The following is an 11,236-nucleotide window of genomic DNA, read 5'->3' on the forward strand; positions in this document are numbered from 1 at the left end:
ATTCTGTTTTACTTAGTGGTCTGAGTCATGCTTAATTCTGGAAAGTTGTGGTCACAGGCTCACAGAGAGAAGTCATCTTGCCTCTAGTTGAGAATAAGACAAAGATTAAAAGATTTCTCCCAGCAGTTAGCCGAATGGACACTTAAAGAGAGACAAGTGAGAAGCAGGGCATGATTTTCAGGCCTTACTTTTTTGCCAAAGAAAACAAATTTCATTTTACTTGTTTTTTAACAGGGACACAAGCAATTGTGAGGAAGCTCCTATTGTTGCAAGGGACCTAGATAGTAAAAATTCATGGAAAAGAAGCCATATTTTCAAGGGTCATAAATTTCCAATTCCTTTCTCAAGAGCTAAGAACAAGTGTGATTCTTCAATGTGCAGGGTGTTCTAATTAGGAAATGAGCTAAGTTTCCTCTGTATGGCTGATTGTCTGAAGCAGAAATGCTCAGAAAAGCCAAATGTGTGTTCATATGCAATGTGAGATGGCAACACAGAAGACAATATTTTGGCCAAAAAGTTCAGGCCAAAAAATGTTTTGCATGAATTATGTAGCAAGAATATCAATCTTCTGTTTTCCTTATATGTTGGACCAGTATTCCTTGGAGAGAAATATTTTTATCTTTCTTTTGGATCATAGACTTGTTAATGGAAGGGCAGGAAGGAACTCCAGAGATATAAAGATTATTATTTTTTTCTCTGAAGAAGATGTAGTTAAAAACCATAAGTGGTTTCTCTGAGGCCTTCTTGATGCTTATTACCATCCTAGTATAAAAAGGAAAAAGGAATTGGCTTTCTTAAGGAAAAAACAGCAAACCCCAAAACAATAAGGCTTACTTCTTAATGGAAAATATATTCCCTTATGTTACCTAACAGGTGCTCATCATAAATGTTTACGGAAAGCTAAAGAAAATAAGTTATGTGGAACTGGAAATGAAAAAAGTGAGCCTAATTATAAACTTTGTATTCTGAAGTCATTAAGCTAGGGAAAAATTTAAGTTAATCAAGTTAGAAATTTGCTTAAACAACCTAGGGAAGACTATTTAGCTGCATCTTCTGATTAATAGGTAAGGACTGAAACAGGACAAATTTATTTAAGAAATTAGAATGTAGAGAACACAATTTATAAATAAGAGGTGAGTGCAAACCTCAAAGAAAGAAGTGTGGTTTACAATAGGTAAAGAGAGAAAACTGAGAGTGGCTTATTCGTTCATCTATTCACCAAATATATTTTGGTACCTACTAGGTACCTAAAACTGTGCTGAGCGTTAGTGTGACATTGTGAATGAAAAGAACATTTAGCATGAATATCCAGGAGAAAATATACTTTCATATACTCTTCCATGCTCTATCCAAGACCCCAACTGTGAAAAGAAAACCTGACAAACACAAGAAGATGTGTTGTGCAAAGGTAGTCTGCTCTTCTCTTTTAAACTGGTGACCCAATGAATATATTGTATTTGTAGTTTTTAGAGTTCTGTGATTCTAAGAATCCCAGAAAACAATGGTGAATCAAAACTAAAATCTGGACAAGAGCTGTTTTCTCTTGCCCTAATGTATTAAAAGTATGCTATCAGTAATCTTTGACCTAGTTCTGTCAATTTAGAGAACACATCTATTATAGAAGAAAACACACTATTACGTATTTTTTATAGCTACCCAAATATACTCCATATTACCTTACGGCTACAGGATTCTCGATGCTCTTCTACTGTAATGTTGATTTTATTGTTACCACATGCTTGGCCACGTGCCGTCGCTTACTCAGGTTCACTGGCCCAACAAACAAAACAAAATTGGAATCATATTGAGGACATACATTTGATGAAATAATGATATGTAAGAGAAATAAGAAGGACAGTGCCAAATGGGGAAAAATTGAAGTGCTGTCTTTTGAGGGTAGAGATACGAATGCCAAGAACCTTTAAGAATTGAGCTCAGCATTCTAAAGAAAGCTTTAATGTGTGAGCTAATTTCAGAGGCTACCAGGACAAACTGTACTCATAAACGATTCACAAAGCTTTGTTTTAAGGGGCTACAAGAAAGACTGTGAAAGCGATGAAATGCACATTCCCCTCATGTCCAAAAACCTGTTGCAGTGATGTTTGTCAAAGCTTGCCTGCATAAAGTTAGATTTTTAATACATTTTCATATTTATGTTAGATTGATTTTGGCAGGTGCTTTTTCGTAAATCCCTGCATTCAGTAAATCATGCTGGACAACTTACCTTAGCACACAGCCTTCCCCATGGCTCCAAGAGCAATAGCTGTGTGTTTAGTAACTTATGAGAGGAATTTTGGGAAGGTCCAATTGAACTTCATCACACAGCTGGCCACCTTGGCTGGCTTCTGCATGCTCATACAACTCATTGTTCTTTAACTGGCTTCTTGACTTCCCACTTGCCCAAATTTGACAGGTAGGAGCGATCAGTGACATATATGTTGTAATGGACAAGAACATGAGACTTGAAGCCAGAAAACCATAGGTGGAGTAACTTCTGTCACTTATAAGCTGTGGAACACTGAAAGACCACTACCTCTTTGAACCCCATTTTTAATATTCTTATTTTTAAAAGGGGGATTATAATACATGCCTTGTCTATCTGATAAATTGGGCATGATGACTTAACAGGAACATGTGTGGAAAAGCTTAGCAAATTAGAATGTGCCTTATAAATGCAAAGTATTCTTCATGTGAAAATAACTTTTAAACCTAAGACTTGAAATTTAGCACATGTGATGATGGACTATTGGTATTTCATAGATATATCAGAGACTTTTGAAAAAATCTTAAGTTACATTCTCAATTTATTTTTCCAAGTCCTGATTTTAAGTATCTAATTTGAGGGTGCCTTGACTCTTTATAATGTCCATGTAATTGGATTGTTGGAAAATACCGGGGGCTAAGAACAAGTGTTAAGTCCACTCTGTGTCTCCACTGAGCTGGATTTCTGGGGAATATAATTTAAAACAAAAGCCAGAACTATGACTTTTGACTTTTTGATTAGAATCCACTTTCTGAGCCAGAACATACAAAGTTGTTTAATACACATGTTGAACTAACAAAAGTGCAGCGTGATGAAAATTAGGGTAAGGAATCTCCCAATATGCTAAATGAACATATAAGACACTCTAACTCATGTGAGATGATTTAAAGACCTGAGCCTACATGATACAGGTGAACACGTATAAATAATCTGGTTTGCTGAGGGAATGAAAACATGTGAGAAAGACTGCAGTCTGTCCTACTTTTTAGGAAACTTCATATGGAATTATCATGTTTTATTTCACAATTCATCATGGTCCAAAGTAAGCACACACTAAGTACTCTTATTTTTCCTCGGTTCATCCCTGTCTTCATTTATGACAGATCGTGTAAATTCTTTAATCATCTGAATGTTTCTTGAGTGCTTGTTATAAAGAAGAGTAGGGCTAAGCGCTACTAAGATATATAATCCATATTCCCTGTTGTATATATTTTATTATATAAAAACCTCTTCATATCATTAAATCTACTTTATTCAACAATAATTTATTGAGTTTTGGGGAACTGTCAGGCCAAATGAAAGGCACTGGCAGTACAAAGATCAAGTTCTTTTCATTTGTATCCATAGATTATATTTTTTTCTTTATTTCTTAAAGTTTTTAATCATACATGCTACAGTCATGAAAAATCAAGACCTTTGAAGGAACTCAAATTACATGTAAAGTATATTCAGCTCTGAGCTAGTTATGAATCATGTTTAGCATAGAAATAGTTAAGCTAAAGCATTCTTCTCCTTATAGGTTGCCATCATTTTCCTGATTTCAGAAATAGCTTTGCCTGGATTCAGACGCTTGGGACCGGTCTTTGTGTGTTTCATGGTGGAGTGGCAGCGGTACAGAGAGAACAGGTCCGGCAGCTAGGCCAGACACTCCTCTGTGAAGCTGATCATCCGTGATAGGCCTGCATAAGAACTGAAGGCCCCAGATATTTGTCTCTGTTCCACCAGGAGCTGGAGCAGCTGCTGCTACAGCAGGCACAGAGGATGCATTTGCAGAGCCCATCTAGTTTGTCACAGTCTTCTGTGGACTGAAGACACTGCAGCTTGCCTTAGTGGAATTCATCTTTCACCAAATAAGGCTCAGTGGATTTGTACTGTGCATAGAAGTTCCTCAAATCAGCAACAAGATCCATTATCACATGCATATGCAGAAGAGGGTAGATTTTTGAGACTTTATTGAGATTGGTTCCAATCCTTCAGGTGTGAGCTAGAGTGTTGCCTCTACTCATGTTCATTGCAAAAGAGCCACAGATACCTTCTCTGCATGATCTACAGAAGGTCATGGTAGAATCAATTTCATTCTTAATCTTGATTAAAGCATCCAATACCATGGGGCCACATGTATTCAGATCAGTCTCATAAATCTGTATATGAGGTTTGTCTCCAGCCTTGTCTGGGTCCCATCGATATTGCAATATTATTGGTTGGGGGAACTGTGACAGCAGCTCTCTGGGCCCCTCGGCAGGCCTGCAGGCAGGATCCACCAAGGGTTGTGACCTGGATCCCATGCCTTAAGGAGAGTCTGATTACCACCTCCCTTTTGGCTCTGGACCTCTGTTTATCAATGTTTTATCATTTTTTCTGAGTCAAGCCCAAATTCTTCATGATCAGCTTAAGTTATAAATTCCTGAACCATGTACAGTGCCCGTCTCAATCCCTTACATATGGATTATAAGTATTTTACACTTGTTGGATTCAAAAAACATTTACCGAGCAACCCTATGTGTGAGGCATGAATATACATAAGAAATGTAAAGATAAGGAAGGTGCCACCCTTCCTCTTAAAATACGAAAGCATGGAGCAAGCTCATATGTATTAAGATAGTGATATAAACAGAGGACTATGAGAGCAAACTCTGGCTTTGATGCTATATAACCTGATAGAAAGAGTTCTGCATTTGATCATAGTAATTTCATTTATTTGTACCTTAGTTCATAACCTTCAGCATAAAACAATTGTGTGTTCATTGGCCAGCCATTGGTTTGGTTTCCCATAGATTGTGTCAACCTCTGGCCAAAACTGCTGTGATTTGGTATAAGGGGTGGGTCATGTAGCCAGGAGAGCTGACACTTCTTGAGCTATGATCAGGGAAGATAAAAATGGAATTGTTAAAGCCTAACAATTTGACTGTGCTCACCACACTCAGGAAAGATGTGATAATCTTTCCTATTCTGCCCCAGTCTGGTTGCATCTATAGTACTGTGATTTTCTCAGCATTTTTCTATCAGAAGACTAAAATTGAGATGAAGTTTTTTCAAAGAAGATTATTTATGAAGGTGACTGGCTAATTAATAATATTCTATGAGTCATGTTGGTAGATATAAGACAAACAAAGCTTGAAGACAAGAACCTGTTAGCTCTTTAAGTTGAATAGGGTGGGATAATTATGGCTACCTTCAGATATCCAAAGCTTTGCTGTACGGAAGAAAGATTAGATTAATTCTTCTTCTATATAATATCTAGAAGCCATGGGTGGAAGTAAAAAGGAACTACATGAGTTCAGTGTGAACTCAGAGTTGAAGTATTTTAAAGGGGACTAGACAGCCTCAGAGATAATGAGCTTCATTTCACTAGAAGTGTTCAAACAGGAGTGAGTGTTTCTACAGCTGGTATATGGAAATTTAGAGTACTATAAATTTATGGTATGGATAGTTGCAATAGCATAGGTTTTAGAATCACTCAGTTCTGACAAGCCGCTATTGAATTTTGGAGGGCTAATTCCTTCATTTGTTAAATGACAGTAATAGTAAGTAGTGCCTACTTGATAGGTCTACAGTGGTTTAAGTAAAATAATTCATGTGAAAAATCAACATTAAGTAGTTGCCTGGGGTCCTAGGCAGAACCCAAGGGCAGACCCCTCCACCCAGAAGCAGGCAAGATAGCATGCCCAAGTGCCTAGGCAAGGAGCCAAGGGCAGCTCCCTCTGCCATGGGAGAAGGCAAGCAAGGGAAGCAGGCAAGCAAGGAGAACACTCCCAGTGTCCTATGCATAAGCTGAGGGCAGCACAAGAAGCAGGCAGGAAAACATGTCAAAAACAACACTTCCATGCAGTTGGCCCACCACAGCCATTGTCACAACCATGGCCGCTGCAAAAGCTGCTCAATGCCACAGCAGTAGCTACAGCCACTGTGCAGGCATCCTGCCAGATACTCAACTGCACTGACACAAGGAGAGTTACCAGTGGAGACCAGAAAAAGAAGAGGAGGTCTCTCTCCTCCAAGCCCACTCCAGAGTAATGGAAGAAGCAACTGCTCTACCAGATGACCAGACATCAATGTAGAGATACTAGAAATATGAAAGTGAAAGAAAATATGATACCACTAAAGATTACAGTAATTCTCAAATACCAGACCCTATAGAGCAAAAAACCTTGTAAAATGACTGAAAAGGAATTCCAAGCAGCACTCTTAAGGAAATTCATTGAGATATGAGAAGACTCAGTTAGATAACATAATGAAGCAAGAAAAAAAATCCAAGATAAGAAGGAGGGAGGGGGGAGGGAGAAGGGAGGGAGGTTTTGGTGATGGGGAGCAATAATCAGCTACAATGTATATCGACATAATAAAATTAAAAAAAAATAAATAAAATAAAACTGTGTTGTTTAAAAAAAAAAATAAGAAGGAGAAAATTTACAAAGAAATTAACACCTTAAAGAAGAATGTAGCAGAACTAATGGAACTGAAAGATTCAAGCAGTGAAATAAAAAACACTGATAGCTTAAGGAGCAGGCTAGAACAAACAGAACTGCTGATCTCGAAGACAGTCTTCTTGAAATAATCTAGGAAGACCAAAAAAAAAAAGAAAAAAGAATTTTAAAAAATGAAGAAAATTTAAGAGAGCTAGCAGACAACAGGAAGCACACAAACATTCTAACCATGGGTGATCTAGAAGGGGAAGAGAAAGGAAAAGTCAGGAAAAAGCTATTCAACAAAATAAAAATCAAAAACTTCCTAGGTATGGGAAGAGACATGGACATTCAGATCCAGGAGCCTCAAAGATCCCCAAACAGATTCAACCCAAACAGATCTTTTCCAAGACACATTATAGTTAAACTGGCAAAGCTCAAAGACAAAGACAGAATCTTAAAAGAAGCAAGAGAAAAGCATCAAGTCACCTGTAAGGGAGCCTCTATCAGACTAACAGCAGAGTTCTCAACCAAAACTCTACAGGCCAGAAGAAAATGGGATGGTATATTCAAAATACTGAAGGAAAAACACTGCCAGCCAAGAATACTATACCCAACAAGGCTATCCTACACTAGAAAAATAGTGTATTTTCCATACAAACAAAAGCTGCAGGAGTTCACCACCACATGACCAGCCCTATAAAAAATCATCCAAGAAGACTTGCACCTGGAATTTGAAAAATGATAATTACTACCACAAATACACAAGAAAGAATAAAAACCCACTGGTAGAACAAAAATTCAAACAAGAAAGAGAAAGAAACTAAATTTCGCCACCACAAAAAAACTGTAATGACAATGTAATAATGCCCCTGCTTTATTTCTGATTTTAGTAATTTTAGGTCTTCTCTCTTTTTTTTCTTGCTCAGTCTAGATGAAGGTTTGCCAATTTTGTTGATCTTTTTAAAGTATCAACTTTTGGTTTTGTTGATTTTCTCTATTGTTTTTAATTCCCTATTTCATATATTTCTGTGGTAATCTTTGTTATTTCCTGCTTATATTTGCTTTTGCTTTAGTTTGCTCTTCACTTCCTATTTTCTTAAGGTAGATGTTTACATTATTGATTTGAGATTTTTCTTATTTTTAATATAGGTTTTTACAAGTATCAATTTTCCTCTAAGCACTGCATGAGTCCTGCATCCTATATATTATGATATGTTGTACTTTGATTTTTATCTCAAAGTACTCTCTAATTTCTCTGTGATTTTTCTTTCTACCCATTGTTTATTTAGGAGAGTATTGTCTAACTTCCACACATTTGTGAATTTTCTAAACTTCCTTCTGTTATCGTGGTCAGAGAACATATTTTCGATGATCTTAGTCTTTCTAAATGTATTAAGACTTGGGGCAAGAAAAAAAAGAATTAACATAAAATAAACATGAAATAGATGACAATTATTGTTAAATATGACTATTTTAATTACATCTATTTAAATTTTACTGTGTCATTATTTTTCATATTTTCATGTTTTCTAGCACACCTTCCTTTTGTTGAAAAATGAGAACTTACACTCACCTTCCTCACAGTTTGTAACCTCTAGCTTTCTGGGAAGCTGTATAGATATTCTGGAAGCATTTTCTATGCTATAGACTGAGCACTTACCCCACAAATTGATGGTATTTAGAGATCGGATGTTTGGGAGGTATTAGTCCATTTATATTGCTTATAACTAGGTACAATGAACTGGGTGATTTATAAAGAAAAACGAAATTTATTGCCTACAGTTTCTGAGGCTGGGAAGTCCAAAGTCCATCTGGTGATGGCAGCATGCAAGATGGTGGAAGAGGGGGAGGGGGGGAGAGAGAGAGAAAGAGAGAGACTCTCCTCTTCTTTTAAAGCCCTCAGAACCACACCCCTGACCACCATTTTTAATCCATTCATTACTGCACGATCCTACAATCCAATCACCTCTTCAAGGCCCCACCTTAGAATTACCATAATAGGATTTCCCACCCTCTTAACTGTCACAGTGGGGGCTAAGTTTCTAGTGCATAAAACTTGGGGGATACAATTCAAGCTTCATTCAGTTTTGGGGGGACATAATTCAATCCACTAAATTATACCCCTGGCCCCCCAAAACTCACGTACTTTTCACATGCAAATACATTCATTTCATCCTCAAAGTCTTAATTTGTCTCAACTCAAAAGTCCAAAGTCCCATCTGTGAAATCAATACTAGTTATCTACTTCCAAGATACAATGCTGAGACAAACATAGGGTATATGTTCCCATTCTAAAAGGGAGAAATAGGCCAAAAGAAAGGTGTAACAGGTCCCAAACAAATCTGAAACCCAGCAGGGCAGGAATTAAATCTCAAAGCTGGTGAATCAGGTACCCTGACTCCATGTTTGATATCCTCTGCAGGCTGATACAAGGGTTGGGTCCCCGAGTCCTTTGGCAGCTCTTCTCCTATGGCTTTCCTGGTCTCAGGTGATGCTTTAGCTCTTGCCGGCTGGTGTTGCATACTGGTAGCTCCACAGGTCTGGGATTTCAATGGTGGTCTCACTCTCATGGCTCCACTAGACATGGTACTGATGGGGTTTCTCTGCTGCCACCTCGACCTCACGTTTCCACTCAGCATTGCTCCAGCAAAGGCTGTCTGTGGTGACACTGTCCCTGTGACAGATATCATCCTGGGCCCCCAGACTTTTCCATACATTCTCTGAAATTGGGGTGGAGGGTTCAAAGCCTCCACAGCTCTAGAATTCTGCAAGCCTGCAGACCTAAGACCACATGGATGCCACCAAGGCTTCCAGCTTGTATTTTCCAAAGCTGCAGGCCCAGCCACACCTTGGGCCAATTTACCCACAGCTGGAGCAGCCAAAGCAGCTGGGGTGCTGGTGCTGGAAGCAGCTTCTTGAGGTGACCCTGGGCAGCGAACTGGTGGAGGGTGCCTCAGGCCTGTTCCCCAAGCCATTCTGTCTCCCTAGGTCTCTGGGGCTGTAATAGAAGGATTGGCCTCAGAGGCTTCTGCAATGCCTTCAGGGCCTTTTTTCCCTTCTCTTGATAATCCCTTTCTTGTACTAATCTTCTTAGCATCACTGCATTTTTCTCCTGAAAATGTTCTCTGCTTCTCTACCACATGGTCAGGCTATAAATTTTCCAAATCTTTACCCTCTGCTTCCCTCTCAATTATACATTCTGGCCTTATGTCATGCCTTTTCTGCCATAACTCAGCATAGGCTGTTGCAAGTAGCCATGCAACTTCCTGAATGCTTTGCTGCTCAGAAATTTCTTCCACCAAATACTCTGGGTCAGGACCTTTAATTTCAACATTCCATAATATTTTGGGGCATGAACAGAATTGGAGCCAAATTCCTTGTCAGTTCATAGCACGGGTGATCTTTGCACCAGTTTCCAATAAGTCCCTTCTCATTTCTATCTGAACCCTCCTTAGAACGGTCTTTATAGTCCATATTTCCATAAGCATTCTGGTCACCACCATTTAGCTAATAGTCCCTAAAATATTCCAAACTTTCTCTGGTTTTCTTGTCTTCTAAACTCCCACCAGCTGCTAGGCTTTTTCTAGTCTGCTCCTTCAAATTCTTCCAGCCTCTCCTTAACACCCGGTTACAAAGCCACTTCCACGTTTTCAAGTATTTGGATATAAGGGATATCCCACTTCTCTGGTACCGAATTTCTGCATTAGTCCATTTCCATTACTTATAGCAAAATACCTGGAACTCGGTGATCTGTAAGAAAATGAAATTCATTGTTTATGGTTTCTGAGGCTGGGAAGTCCAAAGTCCAGGGAACAACATCTGGTGAGGATCTTTGGTAGTGGCTTTATAGCAATGCAGGGGTCTCATGTTGCAGAAAATGGCAGATCAGAGAGAGAGAGAGAGCTCCTCATCCACTCTCATTATAAAACCCTCAGAACCACGCCCCTGACCACTGTTCTTAATCCATTCATTATTGCATGGTCCTACAATCCAATCACCTCTTCAGGGCCCCCCTTACAAATACCACAATAGGATTTCCCACCCTCTTAACTGTCACAGTGGGGGCTAAGTTTCTAATACATAAAACTTGGGGGATACAATTCAAGCTTCATTGAGTTTTGGGGGAACATAATTTAATCCACTACAGGAGGTCGTTGGGATTGGATGAGATAAATTTTTTAAATCTTAGTTTCCTCACTTTAAAAAATATGCATTAGACTAAACCACAATTGTGGCAAGTACTTCATGTAATTTGTTACTGATAACCTTTAAAACATTATAAAAGCTGAACGTTTTTTAATGAAAGAAAATTCAAAGTTGTATTTCTAATAACATCTTTTACAAATACTCTAATACTGTTTTTGAGAGAAATGGATTGGGTTACTCCTAGTGTATTGAAATGTGCACACAACCTTGGGTATACGTGGAAGTTTGTTGTATATGTTGGCTCACTTGTGTTGTAGCCCAAAACCAAACAACAAAAACTCTTTAGATATGATGGATATATGATAAGCCATTGTTAAAGTTAGTGTGTCTAAAAAGCACTCAAGGAAATTGTTTACATGTA

At 38.4% G+C, this 11,236-nt stretch overlaps 1 pseudogene; it reads right to left on the reverse strand.

The window, feature by feature from the left end:
• Nucleotides 1-3,754: 3,754 nt before the first annotated feature.
• Nucleotides 3,755-9,254, reverse strand: LOC134363715 (succinate dehydrogenase [ubiquinone] iron-sulfur subunit, mitochondrial-like; annotated as a pseudogene).
• Between the last annotated feature and the right edge of the window lie 1,982 nt (nt 9,255-11,236).

This window comes from Cynocephalus volans, chromosome 15 (genome assembly GCF_027409185.1).
Source record: "Cynocephalus volans isolate mCynVol1 chromosome 15, mCynVol1.pri, whole genome shotgun sequence".
NCBI lineage: Eukaryota > Metazoa > Chordata > Mammalia > Dermoptera > Cynocephalidae > Cynocephalus > Cynocephalus volans.